At 45.6% G+C, this 25,648-nt stretch overlaps 1 protein-coding gene across 1 annotated transcript in view; it reads left to right on the top strand.

Annotated features, from left to right (window-relative positions):
• MAP3K2 (mitogen-activated protein kinase kinase kinase 2) overlaps window positions 1-25,648 on the top strand; it is a 1,280,649-nt gene that overhangs the window by 754,020 nt on the left and 500,981 nt on the right. The window lies entirely within an intron of this gene.

Below are 25,648 nucleotides of genomic sequence, written 5' to 3'. Positions count from 1 at the left end.
TTTGCTCCTTCACCTCTAATTCCCTCAGGGTCAGTCGTTTTTCTAAGGAACTAGCTGGGGTAGATCTTTGTCTTCGGCTGGTGCCTCCCTCTGGAACAGCCGCCCTGCCACTCTAGAACTTGAGGAGAACCACCTCCGCTTCCGGAAGCACCTCAAGACCTTGCTCTTTGCTTCTGCCTTCTCTGCTCCTCTCCCCTGTTGATCTGTTATGTATCGGCATTGTGCACCTGGTCTCCCTCTGTCGTTAGGGCCCAGGTAACCCTACAGCCCCACCCACCCCCTTTTTCTTGTTCAGCACTTATTCAGATACTCCCTGTCTGTCTTATTCGAAGCACTTGCCACTTCCTGGCTGCACTACCACTGTTTTTTGCCTTTCTTTTTTATTTATTCGTGTTTTATTTTTAGCTCAGTACTTTCCACCTTTGCCCCTCTCCCTTGTACTTACCCCTCTCCCATGCACTTGCGCATTCTCGATGTCATTGGGCCTAGTAAGATCGTTGTTTTTGTTCATCCTTGTTCCCCTCCCTTGCCTCGTCACGCTCTGAAACACTTGTGTACGAGTGCGATATAAATAAAATATCAATAACTGGTGGACTTTACCTGCCTTTACGGCCAAAACCTCTCCGGATGAATTCTCGACGTCATGAAGCGAGCTACTAGGAAATTTAACAAGCTATTTAGGGAGCGTACCGATGGCCGTTTGCTCAAGTTTGTAAAACAGCTTGTATCTACTGGTCGCCTCCAAGGTCTCAATCCAGTCTGCCCTTCACAGGTTTCTCTCAACTTTCGTTGGATTTTTCCTCAAGTCTTTCACGGCTGACGAGGCTTTTTCTAGTAGCTCCCCACATTGCAGGTCCCATTTCTTCAGGGCCTTTGATCTTCCTGAGGTCATTTCATCTCTTATCAGTTTAAGTATCTTAGGGGGGGTTTTCCAACACACATTTTCTAAACGATGAATGAACCTGCCACTCAACAATACCCCTTAGTGAGGTAATCCCCGATTCTCGTCTGATAACCCGCATGCGTGTGGACTTTGGGAGGCCCAGAACCTTTTTCCAGAGTAGGCATTCGATCAGGGGCCAAGTCGTTTCTGGGATAAAAACAAAACTTCCGAGCTAAATGCTAGCAAAGCTGTTAACTTTAATTTATAGAAGTCTACTAAAGGCTTGATTGAAAAACCTACAATACCTTCTATTTAGGATCCCAGCTTGTGCTGCCAAAGCAGAGGCCTTTCGCCTCAGCAGTTCCACAGATTTTGCCTTGGTCTTGCTTTTATTTATACAAGCGCCCAGTTATTTGAATGATTCCACTACTTCAACTCGGCCGACCTGATATACCATTGAGGTCGCCTTCTCAGTTTGGATGGGGGTTTTTCTAAAATCAAAACTTTCGTTTTAGAACTGTTGATGGCCAACTCATTTTCTTTTGCATACTCTTCAGCTTTGCCAACAAACGCTGAAGTCCTATGGGCGTCTGGTCCATAAGTACCAGATCGTCAGCGTATAATATGTGGCCTACTGGAATCGCATTAAATTTCGGAGGGCATGCAATTCCCTTACCCAAAGTCTGTGCCAAGTCTGAGATGTAAAGGTTGTACAGGGTGGGTGCCAAGGGGCAACCCTGTTTTAGGCCTCAGGGTTTCTGTTCAATCTTACTCTCAAAGTGGTTCCCATATGCAGTGCTAGTATTTGATCTAGTAGATTGTCTGGGCACCCTCACTGTTTCATTTTAGTCCACAGCTTTGATCTGTTTATACTGTCGAATGCCTGGACAAGATATACAAAGGCCACACATGTATTTCTTTTGCCTTCTTTTAAGCATAGAGAGCATGGCCACACTTGGGCTAGTACCCAAACCCTTCATGAAACCTGTCTGAAAAGGAAGCCCGCGTCCAACTCGCCAGTCCATTCATTCAACCTCTTCAACAGACAACTTCCATAGATTTTACCCAAGACATCCAATAGGGTGATAGTTACCTGGATCGTCCCTACTGCCTCTTTTGAATATCGGGACCACCACTGCTCATACCCATGTTGGAGGAATAACCCCATCTCCCTTTATCCTGTCAAAGATCAAATAATGCTGGTCCAATAGCACAGCGTGTAGAGCGCTCACTTTAACATCTGTGCCGAGCCTGCTGATGCAGGTTCGAATCCTGGCAGGGCCAAACTCAGCCTTTCATCCTTCTGAGGTTGATAAATGAGCACCACACACCGTGGGTAATAATAAGCAGCGCTCGATACCCGAGGGTTCATAGCGCTATATAAATGCTAAATTATTATTATTATTATTATTAAAAGATAGATAGTTCGCAGGAAATGTGCCCAGAAGTCTGGGTCTTGTTTGAGCATTACATTTGATAGGCCCTCCGGACCGGGGGCTCGAGATGAGCTCGTTTTTTAAATTCGATTGGTTATGTCATTGGTTGTCTGTGGTATCTAGTGAATGTACACGCCATGCACTGAAGAGTAAAAATAAGACTTTTATTACTCTGTTAGGCAAGACTGTATGCAGTACCCTTTGGGTGCACTACAACAACCCTGACCTGGCAATAGGAACCCAACCTTTGGTATAAGTCTGTACTACACACGTTGGTAGCGTGATTGAGCACCCAGGCCTGTCTCAAGAGGGGTCAATGTGAGCTGTAGGGGAGTTACACAGAGATTTGCAGTGTCAAGTATTCAATTACACACAATGTTGAGTAAACAATTATTAATTTATCAGTCAGTTAGGTAAGCCTTCTTCAGAAGGGAGCAATATAACAGTAACTCTCAAATATACTTCACTAAAGACGCACTCTTAATATCTCCAAATCAGGGAGTACCCTTTTGGGATGGCCCACAGACAAAACCTACACCCTCAGGTGACTTCAATAGCTAGGGTGCTGGGGACATTAATATGTCACTGTTGTATTTAGAATCATTTAGGAGTAAGTAAAAGGAAAAGGTTATTAGAACATACAAAAGACCACAAATATTTTTAAGCAGGCAAATACTTTCTGATCCCCCAATAAGACTAATTCAGTGGAACAGGCTAAGCCAAAGTCAATGGGCAAAAGTCTATATGAGCTGAAGCACTTCTTTGCAGGTAAGTAAGAAAAGTCTTTGCACAATGTTTTAGAAGTCTTTGAAGAAAAAGAAGAATCAATGTAGGGCCACAAGCTGTTAGACTTGCGAGTAGTCAAAGAGGTAAGTTCTCTCAGACTTTTACAGTACCTTTGTATTGAAGAAAAAGTGCAGCAGATGACTTCTGTTCCTGAGCAGCTCTCACTGTTCCTGGGCCTCAGTCGTGGGGACAAGAGGGAGGACTTCTGGGGACTCCTGCATTGCAATGAGACAGTCACCGCTCACAACCGGCAATCTTCAAACAAGTGGCTGTTCAGTGTTTTAGATCCTCGTGTCTACCACAAATGGCAACACTGCGGGTTTCTGGCTGTCGAGATGGGCTTTCCTTGCTTCTGGGGTCCCGCACTCTGTTGAGGGGGCTCAGGCTCGGTCAATCCTGCTTCCTGGGAGTCCGGAGGAACTTCCAGGAGCTCTTGGCCAGCTTAAAAGCAACACAAACAATCTGGTGTTCTCTCCCTGGCGTTTCGGTTTCCAGCAGCAACTCTGTGGAAAGTCAACCAGCTCTGAGAGTATGTCTAGGTGGCTTACTTTGGAGTTGATTGCTCCCACCAACCCAAGGGGAGAAGTCTTCCTTTCAGGGCTTCTCTAGTCGATACGAATTCGGAGTTTCAGCACTGCAGCAGGGCTTCACCAGGCAAACCAACGGTCCAGGAGTTGCAGCAGGCGTCCTCTTAAAGTTCTTCTTCGGTTCCTTCGTCCAGTGGTCGACTCTGCCTTCCAAGCCAAAAGCCTTGCCTTTTATTCAGTTCTCTCCCATTCTTTCCAGCCCAGCTGTCAGTCACCCAGCATGATGGCTGTCCTTGCCGGACAGTCACCCGGCCAATCGCTACAGAGTGCATTTGGGTCTCCAAGGAGACTAAGCACAGGGAGTTTCAGGCACCTCCCTCACTTCCTGCTCACCCAAGACACCCTGGAGACAGAGGCTCCCGCCAAAGACAAAACGAACAAAGGGGCCAAACCGGGTTTTGCGCTCAGAGTAAATCTCAAGAAGGACCTTTCCACAAAGAAATGGCAAAAAAATAAAACCAGGGCCATTTTGACCAAAATGTCACCAATGGGTGTTTTACTGTGGCTGCGAACACAGCCCGCGGTAAAATCACATAATGGTAGTAAAGCGTAAACCACTGCCACAAGCCATTCATCGAGGAAAGGGTAACATTAAAATGTTACATGAGAAGCTAGACAAAGGGGATACTAAGTAATCCCTCCAGCACCCTTATTGTAAAATAGTGTGTGCTGGGTCTAGAAAGTTACATATGCAAGTAAAGTCCATTTCACTTTACTGCTCTGGGAAACAGTAGTTTATCCCAGAGAAGGTATTTAAACCTTGGGAAATCTGAAAGACTTCCCTGTGTCACTGCACTGATGGTGCTGTATGACACAATGTAAAAGATGATGCCTATAGAGTTTGTCAGACTCCACAACCAAAAGAGAAACAGTGTAGAAAATCACATTAAAATAAACGAAAGAGTGGGGAAAAAAGGGTCTCACTCTCTTCAGGTAAAAAAAAAATCAAGTCCTCAAAATCCTGCAAAGTTGCAGAGGGTCTCTAAGGTAGAGGGAATTATCACATTTCTGAGAATTCTCCTTAACACTCTGGTTCAGTTTCAACATAACATCAAATCTAACAGCAGAGTAGTATTGGTTCTAGAATGGAATGGATTGTGCTTTGCAATCCATGAGCCAAAGTGCATTCAGAATAAACATTGAATATACCTCTATCTATAAACATGTAATGAATGAACAATTTATCTACTTCTATCTTCCACCACCCGGTGGGGACCAGTACCCTTCATGCATCCTTTTTGCACTCTCCTCCCGCTCTTCACCTTCACCACTACACCCTCCCGGATCAAACATTCTTTCACGCAATTTTTCTCATACCGTTTTTGATTTCATTTGATCATGTATCACTCTTTCCCGTATGAGCTCTTTCAACACCATGTCACGATCACCACCAAACCCGCCCATCCAACCTGGCTTCAACCTCGAATTCGGCTATCTCCTTCTCAATGCCTCGAATGGTGAAACCCCTGTATATTTCATGACCCTATCCATCACAGCCCGTGACCAATCCCCACCCGTTCTACTACAATTCGTATCACCTCCATCAACGTTCTGTTGAATCTCTCTACAGTCGTATTTCCGTTTGGATTATAAAATGCTGTTGTGGTATGCTCCACCCCATTCTTTTAAGACATTATTCAATTTCTCTACACACACATTGCAGACCATTATCTGACACCAACTTCCTGGGAAACCCCTCCCTTCAAAACCCTCCTTCTAGGAAACTCCCAACCTTGCGCACACTTATGTCCTTTACCACACAGACCTCCGGCCACTTGCACAGCAAGTCCACAACCACAGTTGGATAAGCGCTCTGATGTCTTCTTGCCGATATCGGACCCAAAATGTCTACAACAACCACATCCCAAACTGAATTGGATGGTTCAATTACGTTCATGGGTGGTGTCCTGGCAACAAGAATCTTATCCCCTTTTTTACAACCTTCACAATCTTTAAAAACCATCTCCACTTCCACATCCAATACAGGCTACCAGAAATCCTGCCGAATCAATCCCTTCATTTTACACTCACACATATGCACCTCATGGGCTATCCCAAGTACAACTCCCCTCATTCCTTCCGGCACCACCATTCGATCTCCTCGAGTCAAAACTCCTTTCTCCACGCTCCAATTTATTTTTTATTCTCATTTATCCCCTCAATTCCTCCTCCCTGCCTTCCTTCGGCCATCCCTCCTGCACATACCTTACAACCGTGCTCTACAATTCATCCTTCCCACACTGTTCTCTCCATTCCTTTTAATTTCCCACTCTGCAATTAGCAAACACTTCTCCATCTTCCTCACACCCCTTCCAATCATCACCCTCCACGAGATTGCGGGACAATGCATTAATCATATTCAGTTTGCCCTTCACATGCCTCATTTCCATATCCAGACCCTGTATCCTACTGATCCATCTGGCAATCCTCCTAGAGATGCAGTCAAATCCTTTCTTATTGAAAACACCAACTAGTGGTTTATGATCAGTCACCAGTCCAAACTTTCTTCCCCATAAAACTGCTTGAATTTTTCCACTCCCTACACACAAGCTAATGCCTCCCATTCTATAACGGATTACCTGTGCTCTGAATCCTTCAACACTGTTGATGCAACGCTACAGTTTCCAATTCCTTGCCCTTTTGCTGCATTTGCACACCCCTTAAACCATTCTCAATGGCATCCGTAAACAATTTCACATCCCAAACCTCTTTAAATCTTTTTAAAATGGGCACTTGCAACAAACATTTTCTTACATCCTCAAACTCTTTCACACTCCTCACACCAAACATATCTCACCCCTTCCTTTACCAACATCCTCAGGGTTTTCGTCCTTTCTGCCAGATTTTTAACACATTTTCCGTAATACTTCCTGAGTCCTAGATATGAAGGTAACTCCTTTCTGTCTTTTGGAGCCCTCATCATTTTGATTGCCTCTACTGTAGACACCTTGGGCTTTCTTACCTCAGCAGACCATTCATGCCCCAGATACTGAACATTTTTTATTCTAAACCTGCATTTTTCAATGGATATGGTGAAATTGGCTTCATCTATTCTCCCCAACACACTTTTCAACCATTCGTCATGTTCCTCAATGTCTTTTCCCCATACAAGAATATCATCTTGATAACAACGCACCCCTTGCATCCTTCTGAGCAGCTTGTTCATTACTCTCTGAAATACGCTAGATGCAGAGATCAAGCCAAACGGCATCCTCCTGTACCTATACAAGCCAAAAGACGTTATGAATGCCATTGGATCCATAGAAGAACTTCACCTGATGATAAGCCGCCTTTAGGTCTAGCGTTCAAAACACCTCTCCCCCCCCCCTTTAAATTTCTGACAACACTGTCAATCTTTGGCAATGGGAACCTATCAGGTAACACTCTTAATTAACCTCCTCAGGTCAATGCATAGTCTCGCACTACCATTTGGCTTGCGCACTGCCACTATGGGGCTTATTGACTCCGCTGCCTCTGCTTCTTCAATGATCCCTTCACTCAACATTCATTCCAGCTCCTTTTCAAGATCCGCACGCAGGGGAAATGTATAGTGCGTGCTTTGGCTGTCACCGGCATGGCACCTGGTCTTTAAGTGTACGAACCCTTTCAAACAACCAGATTTCTTCTCAAACATTTTGGGAAACCATCTTGTGATGTCATTCTTCTCAGACTCCACCTTTCCTGAGTTTTTTTCATATGACCATCACCTGAGTTGGACGGTCCGGATCTAGTCTCAAACCCAAATCATCCTGGGTATCCCACGAAACCTGGTTCCCCCCTTTTGTGTTGTCCCTCAACATGCCGTGTGCACAACTTTGAACATACTTGAATTGCGCCCAGAATTCACCTGCAATGTCTATCGGTATGCCTCCATAAGAATGCGCTCTCACAGTGGCTTCCTGTAATTCACATAGGTTAAACCTTTCCCTCCATGTATCCAAATTCACAAGTGTACAGTCCGCTCCACTATCAATTTGTAGATTTACCGGAACATCTCTGCATGAGGTTTCACTCTTCTTGGCCTCGCATCAATTGCATTCACCACGCAAGTTTCATCTTCATCACTGGTACCACCATGTTGCCACTAGCTTGTACAATCCTGTATTGCCTTAATGCCTCCAGGATTGCTCCATTGCTTGCAAAAGCAAGCAATATGATCAGTCCTGCCACATTCTCTGCATACTATGTGATGTGCAAAGTATTGTTTGTCACTTGCTATATGGTCTGGGTTGCCGCACCTGCAACAGCTTTTGTTGAAAGACTTCCCATCGTATGTCTACTTTACTTCCAACTTCTTTGATGCTGCTTTCCCCACTTCCTTTTTCCCCACTTCCTTATTCACGATTGGTTTTCTTGGTAGCATTTGTTCTACTATGTTAGCCGATGGGATCCCAGCTTTTCCAGCTTCAGCATCCAAAGCCCTAAAGGATCTTTCTGTGTTTTCTATCATTTTCACTACCTAGGTAGTTCTCTCTAGTGTTGTGTCCGTGGCGCATCCTCCTTCAGGCCACAAGGCTTGCCTAATCTTTTGGTCACTGCACCGTGTTAGCTGATCCCTGATATGTTAATCTCTGCAGCGATCGGATTTACATTTTATTGCCAGTCCACAAAGCACCGTTAAAAACTGCTCCATGGATTCATCACTCTTTTGTTCCCGCATGGCAAAATGGTATCTCGCCAGAAACCTATTCTCTTTTACAATAACATGTTTATCCAATCTGGCTAAACTTTGATCAAAACATCTAACTACCTTGCAGGGAGTTCTGGTAGTTTCTTAGAAATCGCCTGGCCTTCTTGCCAAAAGCAATGATGCAACAAGGAGTCCTTCCTGTCACTGGCAAAGTTGCTGCCATATACTCTGTGTATATACCTAATGAACCCTACCTTCCAGTCATCCCACTTCATTCTAGGCTCCCATGAATGAGGCAAGAACAACACTGGTCCTGGAATGGTCATTTTTCTGCGTTATTGAGCTGTTCCTGACTTGGCAATGGTCGCCCTACTCTTTTCTCAGCAATGTCCAGAGGGCGCCTAACCTTAAAATGGCCACCCTGCTCTTTTCTCAGCAATGTCCAAAGGTCACCTGACCGTAAGATGGCCACCAAACCTCTTTATGTTGCCGTGCATCTAGGACGTTGGTCCTGAATTGTGCATAGAATGCTTGCTCCTTTCATAGCCGCTGTGCGCACTTCGCTGTCCCTCAATTTTCGGGACTTCCATCCCTCACACAGCTAGACGCCTCTCTCCATGACTGCCGTGACGCGCGCGCCCTCTGCTGTCCCCTACTTTTGGGACTCCTATCCCTCGCATGGTTGCACAACCCCGCGCTCAGTACCTTGTGATGCGGCAGGGCAACATATCCAACTCCTAGCTGGGTGCCGGTCGGGATGGCGTGTAGTCAATGGGTCAGTTTCAAAGTCCCAGCAGGACCTTGGCACTATCACGGGTACCCTGCTGTTCTTTAGTGTTCGAAGCTGCTCAATTAGTTTCAGCCTGAAGCTCCTCTCATGGCACAGTTCACCTCTAGCTCGCAGGCTTGGCCTGCTGCTTTCGAATTCTTGTCGCCAGTATGAATGTACACGCCATGCACTGAAGAGTAAAAGTAAGACTTTTATTACTATAGTTAAGTTTCAATCTAGTGTAAGCAGCCCCAACCTGCTTCTCATTTTTTAATATAACAGCCAGTCTAACAGCAGTGTAGTATTGGTTCTAGATTGGAATGGATTGTGATGTCCAATCCATGAGAACTAAGAGCATACAGAATAAATATTGAATATACCTCTATCTATAAACATGTAATGAATGAACAATAAATCTACTTTCATATACATATGCCTGATGATATCGACCAGGCGGCTAAGGGTCGTAAGTGCTTCTCTTCATCGTTCCTTGCTGAGTACAGATTTCTAAAATTACCCACCCAAGCAGTCTCAGGAACCACATTAACCTGCTGGGCAAGTTGCGTCTCAAGATTTATTTAGCTTCCAGGTATCGCCCATATTTTTTTATGAGTTATGTTCTGCATATCTTCGGCATTGTGCTGGAGCATCATCACTTTGTGTCCCCGGAGCCTGTTTTTATAGGCATTTTTTAACTCGCGACATTTGGACACTGCTAGCTCACCACGACGATAATTCATCTTTCTGAGGGCCTATTTTAGGTCTTTTTTTTCCCACCACCATCACCACCCAATAGTACACATGGTGATCCTTTACCTGAGTTGGGCCATTAGCGGGGCCTTTCGTCATAAGAATGTAGGATTGCAGATAATCCAATGGAGGATTTGGCACCATCCCTTCCACCTTGTTTGCCACTCCTGTGTAGTGAATCGTGAGGGACTACTTTTTCGTGTTAGACATTATAAGTCTGCAACCCCCATTTACCGTTTCCACATCCAGATCTACCCACTTTTCCTCCTCTCACCATTGCACCTTCAGTAAATTGTGGTTGCTAGCCGTACATGGTACTGCCTCAAAGTCCTTCACACTCACAAACAAGTCACCTGATACAAATACATAATTGATTATAGCTGCTTGTGTGCCTCTCAACCATGTTGGCATACAAGGAGTATCTCCCAGAAAGCAGAGATCTCTTGAGCCCCTTAATCTGGACCAAGTTAGCCCTCTTTTCTCAGATTGCTACTTGTTTATTTTATCCACATGATTGATCGCCCAAGTGGAATTTAGACAGGTAATATTCAGATGTCCGCACATCACAGAGCCACTCAAAGTGCATGCTTCATCTAGAAGTAGCCAGGCCTGTCCCACAAACTCCTGTATGTTCATCACTTCCAGTATAGATTAAATAACAACAGAGACCACCCGCCATCCTTTGCGGGACCTTCGCCAGTCCCTGAAGGAAATCATTGCATAGATATTCTTTGCATTAATGGGTTTGGGTTCACAACATCTTTTACTTCTAGTCCCGGGCTATTTCTTACTGCCACCGGTAGACCAGCTGTGGGTCTTCCTTTTGTACCACGGTTTGCTGGATTAATTATAACCGTGAAACCGTCAAGAACAGGCACTCTGCTAAGCCACGTTTCCTGTAGACCGATAAGGTCAAAGCTGTTCAAATTTGTATCCCCTTTATTAAAGAGATGCGAGAAGTCCCTGGTGTTCCAGGATGCCAAAGTCCACAACCTGAGGCTTCCCTTCCTCATTTGCTATCGTAGCCAGGACTGTTGCAGAGGACCATGGAACGTTGTTTCTAGCTTCTTGTTCAAAAAGCAGCTAGATGGGGGTTATTCATCTTATTCCCTGCACCAACATTTGCAAAACGACCATTCAGCTTGTATAGCTTTCTCCTCCCAATTCTGAAAGTAGTAGGGGACATTTGCCACCAGCGGGCCCGGTAAGCGAGCAGATTCCCCATGGTCTCAATTTACTTCTTGGGGCACAATTGTCCAGGGCGCAACCCTGATAATCCTTTTAACAGGAGACTTAATTGGTGGAAGGCCCATTACGTTGTCCAGTGGTTCCTCATCTCCCAACGCTGGAGTCCGATCAAGACCCAACATACGGAAGCTCCAACTAACTGCCCGTAAGGTGTGTTTCACCAATGCTGACGGAATGTGATGAAACACTGCATCCATTCGAACTTCATCCACAAATTCGTACACCTGCAGATCTTCATAATGAACTTGTCGTAGGCACAGTATGCGGTTAAGCAAAGCCATAACATTCCTTATCTTTAGGATTAAGACCTCATTCCGATCTATGATTCTTTATAGTCGCAGTCACCTATGCCCATCCTTTGTGTGCCAATGCAGTTTTGATCTGAAATTTTGTGACTCCAACTCTGTTTTCTGTTTCACCTCCACCCTCCATGCCAGCATATTTTCTTTGAAGTATCTTTCATATTGTCTGCTTCCTTCTGGCAGAAATCTTTGTGAAGCAAATTTGTCCCTTTTTTGCGTTGTTCTTTGCCCATACCTCCTATGTGGGATCTTTAATAGTGTCCCCTAGATCCGTTCTCCTTGGACCCAACATTTTGGGGAGCTTATTTTTTTAGCTTCTGGGGCAAGCCTGTTGCCTCTTTTTCTTGTGGTGCAAAAATAGCTTTTTCAGTTGTCAAACGTTCCTCCACATTCCGGTATGTTCTTATTCCAGGGATGACCGGGTCCACTAGGTTGACTATCATGGGCGAATCTCTTGAGATGGATCTAGCTTTATTTGGTTGCTGGGGACTCTCATCCTTTTCGTCCGCACTCATGGAATATGTTGACCAAATTGATACATCATGAGCCTTGCAATTTCCCACCGGCCCCTCTTCTCGGGTTTCTTCATTCATCACATCAGCTTCCTCTCATGTTTCATCAGTCTGGGCCCTGTTTCTCTCTGTCACTGACCCCTCATCCCCAGGGCTTTCTCCGCTCTTTCCCTTTGTGTTCTGACTGGTTGATCTAAATGGGTGACACAGGCCTGCGAGTTTAGTCTAGCAGATTGGTTGAGTTTTTGATTTCTAGACTTCCGTTTCCTTTATTTACCGGCTTTTTTCCTATGCCTCTGTGTGAATATTTGATAAACCGCTGCTGGTTCATGGCAGAAGTAGAGTTCTTCAGCTTCCATCTCTTCTAGTGGTATGGTTTCTGTAGACTTTTCTAAATTATTTCCAACCGCCAGAGTGGTTTCTTTTGAGTTTCTCACACCTTCAGTTGTATTTCTCTCTTTTGAGGACTTATATGTAGATGTAATAGTCTCCTCAATTTCAGCCTCTTCTCTGCGAGTATAACACACACGAGTTTGGGGACCATTTTTAGGGGACCTAATCCCTGCTGGCAAAATCAGTTGGTCAGTAAGGCCTTCCAGCAAGCAACTTGTTTCTGCCTCCCGGGTCTTGATTAAAACCTTATTTGCTCCAGTGTTCTGAATATTAGGTGCTGTAATAAATCCCTCAATATAGAAGGACTTACTATGCAACATTGCTAATAGTGTCGCTTGATCTTTAATGGTGTCATTGATTGATTGATACATACATTTTCAATAATGGGGCAACTGCCAGAGTTAACATAGACATTCCACTGCTAAAATCCAAACCTGCGTGTTCTCTTCTGTTTGAACCTATGTTATTATGATGTTTGCGTTTGGCTGGGGACTGCTGCACCTCCTCTTCTCTTGACTCTATCACAATAGGTGTGTTCTTACATGCCAAATCATCTGCAGGGTCATTGTCCATCTCACTGGGGGTTTGGGTGATGTCTTGCCCCAACTCTCCTAAAGTTTTGTCCAGCTTATCATACATGGCTTCAATGACCCGCTCCATATCGGGGCACTTTTCCTAAGGCCCCAAAGAGGCACACTTCCTTTTTCCTAGCGGTGATCTTCTTGCATCCACCAGCTTAATAATTTCCTTTATTCTAGCAATGTCTCCCCTCTGAGATCATTCCGTTGCCTTATCGCTGGCCTTTACAGCGTTAAACACAGATTGGTCTGGGGTGCTTGTTTGCTGGCATCAGAGGTGTTGTTACTCAGAGCCGCCACCCCCATATTCATCACTTTTTATGGAGGACGTCTTACCCAATATCAACGCTGGTTTAAATGCCATGGGCGTGTTTGCAGCAAAAACGGGTGGGGGCCCTCGGTATGACCATTTCTTATTGGTGTTCTCTAGCTCAATCAGCGTGCCCGCCACTGACGAAGCTGGTGCGCAAAACAAGGAAAAATCAACACTCGTCCTCGGGTTGCCCACCTCCGGAACCCCTCCGCCCATTCCCTCCAAAAGTTGTGCATCCGTCAAGTCGCCCGCCTCAGCAGGCCAGATTTTCATCGTACTCAGTTTTTCCATGGGAGGTATTATCAAGCCTTCCAATTTGGATACACACCCCACCTTAGGTGGAATCCAAACAAGTTGCAGGCCACCGCATCCTGGAATTTCCACGCAAGCAGGGATCTTCTTAGAGGGCTTAGGGTCCCCAAAGCCGTCTTCTCCCCGGTTCAAACAAGCTGTGTTTGTAGATAGTGTCAATAGTGTGCTTTTGGGGGCAGCGGAGGGCAACCCCTAAATTTATACCAGCGTTGCCCTCATTTACCTCTACAGACATTTCCTCCGCGTTCGGTGGAAAATAGCTTGTAGTCATTTGTGACTTAAATGACTGGGGTGACTGAAATTACTGTGGGGAATGGAGATCAGGTTTTTCGTTACTTTCTTTGGCGTGGATTTGGGCTTTTATATTGTGCTTAGTAGTGGCCTTCTTAGAAATGTCCAGTTCCGCCTGCCCCACCCTCAGTAAGTCACACGGCACAGCTGAAGGCACATCCTAGTCTGTAGACGCAGCAGTAGGCATGTTGAGCTCCACTGTAGGGGAGACTTCCACCATTCGCTTGCCGCCCGGGCACCAAGTCTCTGTGGACTCCACACAACCAGTCCCCCCTTACCCCCGAACACAGTAGCTAACGCCGCCGATCTCATTTCAGCAGCGGTGGGTGATTCAAATAGAACACCGCTCAACGAACAGGGACAGAGCAGTCTGCTGGCTCCTCTGAGCAAAGCAGGGGGGCGGTGGTAGGGCATACAACCATCTGCGAGGCACAAGTCCTTGCCAGCGGATCCCTTCCCACAGGTTCAGACAAAAACGTTGGACATGGGGGACCAGTTTACTGTTCTCCACTGCCGTTTCCGTCACCACTGAGATGTCTAGAGTCTGCGCCGCTAGCACGTGTAACGGCATCCCTCTTCCACTTCTCAGTGATCTACCGCTATGTCACGGTCCCATACTCTCAGTGCGAAAAGAGCTCCACCGCCACATGTCTCATTTGACTGGACAGTGACTGGACTTTGCACCGGCGCTCCACGCCTCTTCCTGATCTTTTATAGATTTTTAAAGCGATACACACAGTGGAACACACCATTTAAAGACATTACCAATTCAAGGCCTTAGCCTTCGGCCTCAGATCAGCCCCAAGGGTGTTCACCAAGTGCCTAGCCCCAGTGGTGGCATCCCTTTGGAAAGGAGTGTAGGTCTACCCTACCTGGGCGATTGGCTGATCCGGTTTCATTCTCAAGCCCAGGCCGCGCAAGATACAGCAGAGATGGTCCAGACTCTAACCTCTCTGGGATTCTCCATAAACTATTCCAAATCCTGCACAGTGCCGTCCCGAGATGCACTGTTCCTCGGGGCCCGACTCAAAGTCTTGTGCCTAGTGGCCCCATCAGAGGAAAGGATATGTACCATCCTAGGAAAGATCCAAAGACTGTCCTCTGCCGAAGAAGTGGCAGTCCAGTCCATCAAATCCCTGTTTGGGAGGATGTCTTCCTGCATCCACCTGGTCCCTCATTGCAGGTTGTGCATGAGACTTCAAGAGTTCCTGAATTCCAGGTGGAAGCTGATCTGACTCATTGAACGACATGATAGTTCTCAGTCAAGCATTCACCACCTGAGGTGGTGGTCAATTTGTCTTCACATCTCGCATGGGGCTTCCTTCAGGACCCCAGTGCATCAGACGGTCACTACCAACACCTCTCTGGAAGGTTGGGGTGCCCAAACAGGCCAACTATATGCAAAGGGGCTATGGCACCCGGAAGAGAAAACTTTGCATATCAACCTCCTGGAACGGCATGCAGTTTTCTGGTCTTTCAAGCCTCCGCTTTTGGGAAAGGTGGTCAGGATCTTATGGACAACACAATCACTATGTATTACATCAAGAAGCAGGGCGGAAGGAGATCTCTCGTCCTCTCCCTGGAGGCCCAGAAGCTATGGCGCTTGGCCATTGCTCAATAAATGTTTCTAGTCCCATTTCACTTGGCAGGCGTTCAAAACACTATTGCAACCTCTCCCAGCAGGGAGGTGCGGTCCTGCCTCAAGTGGGAGCTCGGGCAAGCTTGGGTGTCTCATCTTCAAATGTGGCCATTCTCAGACATGTTTGCAACAGCAGCCAACACCAAGTGCCAGTGGTTTGCCAGCAGGTTCCCTCAAGCAAGGAGTCTGGCTCAGGGGTGGGGAGGGCACTTTCGGTCCCATGGGAATGCCGATTCCCTGTGCGCTTTCCCACCAGTATACTTGCTGCTATGTGTGATCAACACACTCCAACTATCCCACTAGAAGACAATTCTTAATGCACTGGCATGGCCCAGGCAGATCAGGTACCCAGACTTTCTCGACTTTCGGTGGCTCTGCCTCCTCTCCCAGACCTGCTCTCCAGGGAAGGACGATCCATCCTGCACCATGATCCAGCATCTGAGCTTAGCAGCCAGGCTCCTGCAGTCCCAGAATGTGGACGCTACTTGATGCCCCTGGAATGCAAGAATATTCTGGCTAAGGCCAGGGCTCCATCTACACTTGCCTGTTACAAACACAAGACTCGTTTTACAGTGTGGTGCCGGTCAAAGATGATTTCTCCACAGTTTCTCCCATGCTTGCTCTTGCTTGCCAAGGCTAGTCTTCACCATGCATCAATCGGGGTACACCTGGCCGCCATGTCCCAGTACACCCGGAATCTAGGCAAGCTCTCCCTGTGTCACATAGACTTTCCAAAGAGTTCCTCCAGGGCCTCTTTAGGACATGTTCACTAGTGAAGGCCTCTGCTCCGGCTTGGGTGCTTAACTTGGTACTCTCCAAGCTCCTGGGGTCGCTGTTTGAGCCCATGCATCGGGCTCCTTTAAAGTTTCTTTCTTGGGAAAATGCTTTCCTCGTGGTTATCGTCTTTGCCAGGAGGGTAGGTGAAATACAGACTCTCATGCAAGCCTCCATATTTGTCGTTCCACCCAGCGAAAGTGGTTCTAAGGACTCAGCATATCTTTATGCCGAATGTTCTGTCTGCTTTCATTTAAACAAGCTTTTGTACTGCCAGTTTTCTCTGAAAACCCTTTGTCTGCTGAAAGATCTTTTTATTTGCTGGACGTGGTGTGTGCCTTGAAATTCTATGTGGCACTCACAAAGGACTTTTCGATGGATTTCTCATCTTTTGTGTACATTTTTGACCTGATCGGCATGGGAAGGCCTAAGGCGTCCATCTTCAGATCGCTTTCTGGCTGCATCATGTATTGCCTCAGCTGGCCAAAAGGCCGTTGCCAGGCAGACCGAGGGACCATTCCATCAGAGCAAACGGTTACTCCTCACAGATAAGGGGGTGCTCACTCTTCAGTCACTGGGCTTTCAGCCCACCAAGAGTTGCATTGATCATTGGGTAGTAAGCTTGGTCAACACGTATGGGCTCAATGTTAATGAACCTTGATCATATTAAGGGGGTTGGGGGGATTTTATCCTGGATGTTGTTCTGGACTGTTAGGCAGAAACCTGTGCAGTTCCCTTAGGGACCACTGCAAAAGATTTAAGACTACAGGTGTTAGCAGTAAACCCACTTGGTAGCAGTCTGTACCACCCAGATTTACCTGGTAGCTGTGGCTGAGCAGTCAGGCTTCCCTCAAGAAGAGTTAGGCAGTATGCAAAGTATACTCAATAGGCACTCAGATACAATAATACAAGCAAACACTGACCAGAGCTTTGGTATCAAAGTATATAATTATTTATTTAAAAACACACAGTTGAAACACTCCAGCACTCTGATTGTAAAATATTCTAAACACAATTACTATTAGGAAATATATACCCCTTTTTCCCTATTAGAAAAATCGCAGTAAAACACCACTTATTTTCATACATAGGTGAGCGCTTGACTAGATTGCCCTCTAATAAGTTTGTGAAAAAGGGAGGGAAAAAGACAGGATATGGAGGGTTACACCACTCTACGATTCAGGAACACTATTAGCAAGGCAGAGAGCAAAAAGTCACTGGTGAGCCAAAGTTCAAAGGCTGGGCCCACTCTTAGAGAGAGCAGAGCACAAATGCGCCCAAGATCACACAGTTACACTAGGCTTAGAAAGTCTTGCAGAGGGTTCAGAAAAGAGTTTAGAGAGGCTTAGAAAAGTTCAGCCAAGGTGTCCCAGGCTAACCCAGGTTCGAAAGCCGGGGGCTAAATCTACCCCGTACAGTCGGTAGCAAGGGAAGCCAGGCGGGACACGGTACCTTAAGTGGGAAGGATCCTCCAGCGGTGGCAGTTGTTCCTGGTAGTGGGTGCAAGTTGCGTCGTCGTCCAGGGGAAGAGAAGATCTCGACTTGGAGGAAAGATGAAGGTCGTTGCACTACCAGGGAAGAAACCAGCCGTGGAGTTTTCCAGTTAAAGGTGGTACCTTGGTTTCGCGGTCGTGGTAAAACGTGGTTTCCCGGTTGCTGGGGTGCTTGGCACGGGCAAGGCGGCCAAGAGGTACGTCGGGAAGGCGAAAAGATGGTGAAACTGGTTATCCCCACCAGTCAAAGGAAGAAGACTCTCCGGCGGGAGATCTCCTCTGTCGTCGGGGAAAAAGTGGTGAGACGGTCCAGCAGGGCTCCACCGGTCGTGGTGTCGTGGCAGGTCGGATCAGCTTCTCCCTCGTCGGATTCTTAGGTCCTGTGGCGACTTCTGAAGTTCCAGTGCCCAAAGGCCTGCTTTTATGCAGCAAACCCCCATTCACTCAGTCTAGCTGTCACTCAAACATGCTAAGTGGTGAGCCGGGCAGCTCACCACTTGGGCCAATCAGGACGGAGTGCGACTTGAGTTGCCAAGGCAACTCAGTCCAGGGTGCCTAAATTCCCCTCCACCCCTCCTAAGTACCCCAGACATAGTGGCACCACTTTGGAGGGCTTCTGTGGAGAAGCCCGCCAAAAAGTGGAACAAAGGGCTCGACTTGGGTTGGAGTCACAGAAGAGAACACAAACGCAATTTTAGAATCAAGTTTTGGCAAAAAATACCAACCGGAGAATTAATATTAATTAAATAAACCGGCGGTATGTTCGAGGCTACCGTAAATAATTAAATAAAGATAGTAGCCTAAAACAATGGGAAATCCCATAGGAAAATATTTGCGGTTGAATATAAAAAGTAGTATCCACTGCCACCAGCCAAAACTCGATCAGGGGGAACGGAGACTTGCCCCCTCGACTAACAGACCCTGGGGCAATCGAATTGCCCCAGCCAGTACGTCCACAATATGATGGTTTGTACTGGTTCTGTTCAGAATTTAAGACTAGTAAAGTCAATGGTGACTTTACATGCCCTGGGAGACAGTAGTCAGTGCCAGGGTATGGAGTCTATACTGGGGGGTCACTATGACACCCCTGTTTTACTGCACGGAGGGTGCTGTGTAACACACATCACCAAAAAACATGAAACCCTATGGAGTAAAAGACCCCATAGCCCATTAAACACATCTAGATTCAAAGAAACACACTCAAATCATGTCCAAGAGTGAGGGTAAAAGAGTCTCACTCTTGGCAGGAGAAAAAAATAAACCCCAAAAATCCAGCAAAGCTGCTGGGGGACTCACTAGGTTAGGAAATTCAGCCTAAACAGAGAATTCTCCATAACATGGACCGATTTACTAATTCCCCACGTAATCTGACTGGCTCGGCGCAAATGCTTGGTCAGATAATGTCTCACCTAATGTTGTCTGATGTTTGTATATGTAGGAGTCCTGCTTGGGGGGAGTATACTTATTCATCAGTCTGTGTTACGATGTCCAATATAGATTATTGGCTGCTTTCCACTGACTGGATGCTGAGGGTGCGGACATGCATGATCCATCCACGTACCTTATCTGACCACTCCCTGGTGGAGATGTCCCTCGTATTTGATGGCCCTACCGGACCTAGTCCCCTGTGGAACATGGCACCTTCTATGATGATGGATTCTGAGTTGCCATCGTCTCTCCAAGTTAATACAAATTATGGGGTCAGTGCCGTTATTCCGCTTTATGTGAGATGTTTAAGGTGTGGTTACAAGGGGACCTGCCATCAATAACTAATGGGGCGCACAAGGGGATACAAATTGAGCTGGTGGAGGGACAACAGAGAATACTAGAAAATGAATACTGATTCACGAATCACAGATTCTGATTCTGCTGGGGGTGATTAAAAGAAATGTATTGACATTTCAGGAGCTGATGGATAGGGAGGTACTATATATCACGAAGCAGTCGCTTGCTAGGAAGTACAGGGAGCAGGGTAGGATTGGCCCCTCGGCCGTTCGGCCTGTGGCTGGGCCGAAATCGTCCCTGGGGAGTGGGGGCCAGTTTCTGGCCATGCCTGGGCCGGTTTGGAAAAAGAAAATTGAAAGAAAAAAAAATTAAATTTTTTTAAATTTTTCTTTTCAAAAAGCCTTTCCTTCTTCTTAGGTCTATACATGAGTACCAAAACAGGTTGGGCGATATTGTATGCATATTTGTTCTATAAAAAAGAGCTTAAGCCTAAGTGCTATATAATAACTTATTATCATTTGGCCTTGGACGTCTGCTTGGATTCACAGTAATTTAGTGTACTTAGGAACAATGCTATTTGATGCCACTTCCTGTTTTTTCAAGGGCTGAAATGTCATGTTTCATTGCTTCCTAGGGTGTCACTTTGGGGTGGGGTCAAATGACATTACTTTCGGTGATGTCAGCAGAGGTCAAGGGTCGTGAGGGCAGGGGTGGGCCAGAGGGCCACTTTTCTTTGGGTGACCGGACCTATTTCTTGTCCCAGTCCGACCCTGACAGGGAGGCGGACAGACCTTGGAGTTCTCTGGCCAGGGCATTGTGGATGGACAGTAAGGCACACCAATAACTTATCTTAGGACGGATGGGGGCAATATTATCCTCTAAGGATGACACAACTCAGAATTCTATGATCTTCTATGTGAAAGCTGACCGTTGCACTGATTCAGATTTGGATAATTATTTTGAAACTACAGATTTACCACATATACCAGAAGAGGCGTGCTTGGAGATGAGTAATGCAATGAATTTGTTGGTGTCTGGTAAGGCTCCTGGATCAGATGGTTATTCTGTATAATTTCACAAATTTCACATTGCGTCCTTAGACGGCAAAAGAGCTTTCGACTCAGTGTCCTGTAGTTACTTATTTAAGGTATTGCAGCATTTTCATTTTGGGCATTACTTCCTCCACGGTTGCTATATTCTGTCCTAGTAGTTAAGGTCTGCACTAACACAACGGGCCTCATTACAACTCTGGTGGTAGCCGTGCCATTAAAAAACTGCATGCTGCCCGCCGGAGTTGTGTATTTTTTCCGGCACCTGGCAATGGGATATCACCGGGGCATTACAGCCCCGGCGGTCCCTGAAGCTAGGCATCTGAAAAAGTCACTCCCCATTCCCATTGAGTTCCATAGCACTCAATGGGAATGGGGAGGACGGATGCACCAGCACTGTGTGCAACAGTGCCGGTGTATCCATCAAAGTCTGCGGGCGGGTGCCATTCCGCCCGCCAGGTCAGACCTTGCTGGCAGGACGGCACCCTCCCGCAGAACTTGGAGTGTGCCGGTCCGGTAACAGCACCGTTGTTACCGCGACCGACACACTCCTAATGAGGCCCAATATCTCAGGCCTTTCGCCTAGGGCACGGAATACGACCAGGCTGTCCTGTTGCAGTGCTCATGAGGCAAAAGCACAGACAGGGATCCACACGTCTGGGCCGCCCCAGGTAATCTCGCTCTATGCCGACAATATTCTCCTATATATCCGTGACCTGGAGAATAATCTCTTCCCTGTGATGGATGGAGGTGTATTAGTTTACAAGATACTCTGGGTACAAAGTGAATAGTGCCAAGTCAGAGTTGTTGCCCCTCGCAGAAGTTAAGTCGGAACCGGGAGACATCTTGGGGTTTTGATGAGTTCCCCTTCAGTTTAAATATTTAGGTATAATGGTCTCTAGGGTACCACACTCACTGTACGCTGACAAACAGGCACTTTATTTGCACTACCTTGCCTCAAGATTGAAGGTATGTGCTGGACTTCCATTTGAGTGTATGGGTGACTTTCCCTTAAGATAATTGTGGTCCAGGAAATTATTTCTTTTGCAGTATCCCGATATGACCCAGCCAAGTATTCTTCACCAAGTTACGTTCCTTGGCGTTGATGGGGGTCAGGGGTAGCCAGTATCATTTGGGAGAAACACATGAAACCCTCCGAGCCGGGGGGGACTGGATGCACTGGATTTTGGATTGTACTACCAGGTAGCGAAAGTACAATTAGCTGTACACTGGTACTCTCTGGGCTCTAAGGCAGTTCATCTGCCGCTGGCGGCATGTGGGGTGGCTCCAACAAACCTAAAAGCGGCAACATTCAGTGAGCGAAATGTGGACTCCTGTACGTTCAACCCTGTTTGAACTACAGTAAATGCATGGTCGTGACTATTCTGAAGGTTGGAGGAGAAGTTGCAACTGTGCCTGCACTTATTTGCGCCAAGATAAATTACTGGTGTGTTTCCTTTTGCTATGAATGACAAATCCAAAAGTTCTGTTGTATTTGATAACGTTTTTTATTTTGAATTTTCAGCCCCTCTTGGATGACACATGTTTTGGCATACAACCTGCGCCTATGTCGGGGTTCAGAAAGTGTGGCTTTTGCACCATGTCCAACTATGCAGTACCAAACACAGATATGTTCACAGACAAGAAAGGAGTGAAAACTCGGATTAAAGAACATATAAACTGTAGATCAAAATACATTATCTATGCTATAATATGTGTTTGCAATCTGGTTTACATTGGAAGTACCATTCGAGAATTAAGAACAAGAATTAGAGAGCACATTTCAACAATTGGCAGCCAAGACAAGAACCTTCCACTGTCACATCACTGGCAACACCACCATCAGTTACATAATAAAAAGGACATCAAATTTGTGGGCCTCAAGAAGATCAAAATGGGGAAACGTGGAGGTGACCAAGAATTACGTCTGCGGCAGGAAGAAGCCAGCCAGACTGATCTGTCATTTCAAAACTGTTGAACAAGGTCTGAACTCGGACAATGAGATGGTTCACTTCCTATGATATAAATGTCACATGTTTCAATCCTCACTTACACTATGAGTGAGAATGCATAATGTGTCTACTGTACCTTTTCAATGAACATAAACACCATTCATCAGAGATACGGATCACCACTACTGGCACGAGTAGGCCAATGTGGTGCCGGATAAGATCAGACCAGAATATCTAACTAGAAAGAGGAATAACACAAGCCCATAACGACGAAATTCATGTGCGAAATAGAAATTCCCAAAATAAATAAACTTTAAAAAAAATCAAAAAAAATCTGGCATAAGGACTACATTAACCCTCACACCTTGGTAATCAGGTGATATGGACTACCAATACCAACACAGGCAGAGCAATAGGATGCTAAAACTACACTAACTATAACCCTCCCCCCCCCCTTTTTTCAGAACCTATTCTCTAAGTGCCCTCTAGTCTTTTCAGAACTAGGATATATTCAGGTGAGGATTTTTCTAAAATAGAAATAAAAGGTGAAATGACTACCCTAACCACAATCCTTCATACTCTGTTACAAACAGTGACAACTACTTACTTTTGAGGCATTGCACTCGAAATTTACTTTTATAAAAAACGTTTTGCTAACTGCACAATATTTTAGCAATATTTGGGTTTAGCAATTACCTATGATGGCAAACATTTACTCACATTGAAATTTTAATAGTCTTTCTACCAACTAAAATCGACTGGTGATTTATGACTAGGATTGGAAAGGGGCAATACTACCCTAACATACAGAGGAACATGTTAATTCATCCCTAAACATGGCTGCCACGTTTCCAAAACAAAGGCAAGTGAAGGACTTAGATCCCTAGGGGTTTTAATAACAACCAGAAAGCCCCAAGTGAGAGGAAACCCGACGCTTGTAGCGCGAGCATCAGAATTTTCAGGTAAGCCCTGGGAATGGGAGGGAAGCCCACCTTTCAACATATTTACACGCTTTATATTGTGCTGAACAGAACCTCTTATCAGTAAACTGAAATGCACTTGCAAATGATGGGACTTAGTCCCAAATATAACGTTTTTTAGCATGTGTTTACCAACATTATGCTTTCTAAAATTATGTCAGCACCCAGGCAGTACCGCGCCTGGTTAAACAGAAGCCAGCAACTGTGAACAATTGCTGTTTATAATTGCATATATCATGTGTTATAGTAGTATGCACGCTACATGCTGCAAAATTTAAACAAGTAATTTGACTTTTACACTTGCTTGTTTGCACAGGTGGGATTGAGCCCAAGACTAAAAGTGCTTCATTTACAACAAGAACATTATTCTTTGTGTGAACCGTAATGACACATTAAAGGGTAAGAGATGATTTACATGTAACCCACTGGCAGTAATAAAGTAGGCAATCATATTTAGTGACGGCAATGATACCATAAACAGCACTTTGAATAAGATGAAATACAATTAGCAGGAGTTTCCTAACCTCCCTCCCTTCCACCTTTGTTCCGTTACAATGGCGCACATATCTATTTTTATAAAAGTCTGGTTCCTTAGAATGCACGAGGTGTAATGTGGTTTTTGAATAATATATGGTATGGGACTAAACACTGACAAGATTTTTGTTTTCTTTTTTGTTTTTGAAATTGACATGGTTTTCATTTAAAAGTTTCTGAATGTTGTGTTTTTATATTTTTTTCATTGTGTTGATTAATGAAACTAGCCCGGATTTGAAAAAGGCGCAGGTTGTACGCCGAAACGTGTGTCATCCAAGAGGGGCTGAAAATTCAAAATAAAAAACTTTATCAAATACAACAGAACTTTTGGATTTGTCATTCATAGCAAAAGGAAATACACCAGTAATTTATCTTGGCGCAAATAAGTGAAGGCACAGTTGCAACTTTTCCTACAGTTTACAAACGGAGTAGAGGAACTCAGTGTCTCTGTAGTGACCTACACTCATGCGACAAAGAACCAACCACAAAAGACAAAAACCCCAAAAAGGCTAATAATCACCAAGTAACCCCAATTTGGTCGCGAAGGTACAGGCCTATGATATCTCAAAGTTTCTCAATGTTAGAAAAATATTCTGAAGGTTGGGCCTGTCAGCCCCATATAACGGCACAGTTCCTTTATGGAAATGTCATGGTATTCCCATCATATGATTTTGATGTGCACACACCCTGTGACGCTCGGGGACAGTTGGTTCTGGGCGACCTGTTCCCTGAAGGAAGGTTTGTGTCCCTAGCAGAATGTACAGACCTATTAAAATATTACAATACTATCGTATGAGGGTGGCGGTCAGCCGCATATGGCCATCGTTTCCACAAGAACCAGAAATGCACGCTAGTATAGAGGCTATAGTGGCGGGTGGTGAGCCAGACGGTTTCTCCGCTTTATAAATTGGTCCAGACTAGCCAAATCTCCAACAATACTGCATGCTTGAAGTTGGAGTGAGACCTTGGTAAGGATTTGCAGGATATTCAGTGGCAGGAATGTCTTTTTTTAAAAACTTTCGTTCAAACGTTAACCAATTCCCTCCCTTTACCCCTCTGAGACGAGTCGCGGTTAATGTTCGTATAGTTCAGGTTTCATGCATTCCCGCGGGGCGCCTTGCCCCTGGCGTCTTCACCAATTATTTATAGATGTCGAAGGGTACCCATTCCATTTCTCTGCTTGGAGAGATCTCAGGAAGTGCTCCCGTGATCTTCTCCATCTCGTAAAGTTCTCTGGCTTTACGGGCCCAGACTGTCAGTCGGGAGGGTCTGCGATTTCCAATTTATTGTAATGCAGGCCCTGGCCGCTAATAATAATAAGTGTGGCATATGGGGGATTCACGACCACCGGACTTCCCATTCTTCCAGACCAAAGAGCACCAGCCTTGGATCACACTCGCGTGTAACCCCATCCACCTTTTTCATCCATGCCAGTACCTCTTTCCAAAATATCTAACTTTCAGGCAGAGCCATCACATGTGGCAATAATGGTATGAAGCAGGTCTGGAAAGGGTGGGGCAGATGGTAAAAGCCGACAGATGCAGATCTCTCCAAGAAATGGAAACGGGCCTACAACTTAAACCCATAGGGGTGTTCCTGCAACTAAGGGGAGTCTTAACATCCCTGAAATGGAAGGATAAACTGCAGGAATGTCTTAACTATGAGATTGCAATGTACATGAGATTTGGGTTAATACAGTTCAAGGTACTAAA

Source organism: Ambystoma mexicanum, chromosome 9, assembly GCF_040938575.1.
Source record: "Ambystoma mexicanum isolate Mex_15411 chromosome 9, UKY_AmexF1_1, whole genome shotgun sequence".
Lineage (NCBI taxonomy): Eukaryota > Metazoa > Chordata > Amphibia > Caudata > Ambystomatidae > Ambystoma > Ambystoma mexicanum.
This window is presented reverse-complemented; position numbering and strand designations above follow the sequence as displayed.